The following is a 1,543-nucleotide window of genomic DNA, read 5'->3' on the forward strand; positions in this document are numbered from 1 at the left end:
GCCTCAGATGGTATAGGCTACCATTTCATCCATCCTGCAGAAATAAATAAGAAAGCTTTTAGAATATGGAGCAGTTCATGAAGTTTGACTGTTTGCCCTTCCCCACTTAATCCATTCGCCTTTTATCTTTTAACTAAGACATGAAACTGAAGCTGCTGCAGAAACTGTTCAAGTCACTTCACCAACTGCTCTCACAACCTCTGAAACACGGGGGGAGCCAGTATTCTGCATCACGATGAGCCTGTTCAGTTATCACTGTGTGTGCACTCTTGTTTTCTCTGTGTTTTTACATCAGTATCTAACAATTTATAGGGCTTAACAAGAAAAAAGCAACAAACAAGCAGTACAGGTTTTTTAGACAAAGCACCTCCCTCACTTCTGTTTGTGACTCTGTTATCCACAGCGAACGAGCAAAACCTGCATTCAAGGTTTTTCTTTTTATCTTACTATTTCATGTCTGTTGGAAAATACTGACTCCCCTTTTTTCTTTCTTTCTTTCTTTCTTTCTTTCTTTCTTTCTTTCTTTCTTTTGAAGAAACAAACCCAATCTGAATCCAGCATTTTGAATGCTATGAAATCTTGATTAACATGGAATAATGTGGTCGATTTACCACACCTTCCACTGCCACTTTATGACAATAGATCAATTGTATTCATTCTCAGGATAAACTCATCCTCTCGTCAGATTTAAGTTGAGTCCTGTTGGGAGGAAACTCTTTTACGTGTAGGATATTCTGCACTCAGCAAAACATCAGCGACAAAATGACAAAAGATAATTTGGATGAATATCAACCTCTGCTTATTAAAGATATCAGAGATAGAAAGCAGCCAAAGGTATGTGGAGTTTAATGCCAAAGCTGAGCGATCAGATGCAGCTTTCTGTCCATGATTGTAAGAAAATATTTGTTTTGAACGACTTGCATCTTCTGTGTCTGTTTTATTTGCAGTTTCCAAACAAATCACTTCTGCTGGCTGCCTGTGCGGCTTGCATAGGGGGAACCTTTCAGTATGGATATAACATATCTGTCATCAATGCACCCACAGTGGTAATAACCCTGCTGCCTCTCACTGGACCTTTTTCTGCACGATATTTCAATTGAATCATTTGAATTGCTACCAGTTATGATAATGTTATGAATGGGAAGTGGCCAGAGCAAAGTCTTAAGCTCACAGATGCTCTACAACATGCGATATACAATACAGCTGTGCAGTATTTCTGCATGAGTGTGGACACTTTTATACTCATGCTACAAAGACATATTTTCCCATCACCAATACACAGCACATCTCCACTATTGTGATGTCTTATGCATGCAAATATATATCTTTGTGGTATGTGCATTCTTCTTCTTCTTCTATTTCCAGTATGTGCATAATTTTATCAACCAAACCTGGAGGGAACGTTACCAAACTGGTATCTCAGAAGATGTTCTCACCCTGCTTTGGTCCACTATTGTGTCTATATTCACCTTAGGAGGATTAATAGGAGCAACGATCAGTGGGACATTGTCTGTGAAGCTGGGGAGGTATGGACAAAAAAAAA

The 1,543-nt window shown here is 39.0% G+C and overlaps 1 long non-coding RNA gene across 1 annotated transcript; it reads left to right on the forward strand.

Annotated features, from left to right (window-relative positions):
- The first annotated feature begins 491 nt into the window (after positions 1-491).
- On the forward strand, positions 492-1,526 carry LOC111668922 (uncharacterized). Its single transcript, XR_015438202.1, has 3 exons — positions 492-834; positions 948-1,046; positions 1,366-1,526. It is a non-coding gene; the product is annotated as an uncharacterized LOC111668922 (long non-coding RNA).
- The last annotated feature ends 17 nt before the right edge of the window (positions 1,527-1,543 follow it).

This window comes from Seriola lalandi, unplaced genomic scaffold (assembly GCF_002814215.2).
Source record: "Seriola lalandi dorsalis isolate HSWRI2012SDOR001 ecotype SW California unplaced genomic scaffold, Sedor1 jcf7180002004381, whole genome shotgun sequence".
NCBI lineage: Eukaryota > Metazoa > Chordata > Actinopteri > Carangiformes > Carangidae > Seriola > Seriola lalandi.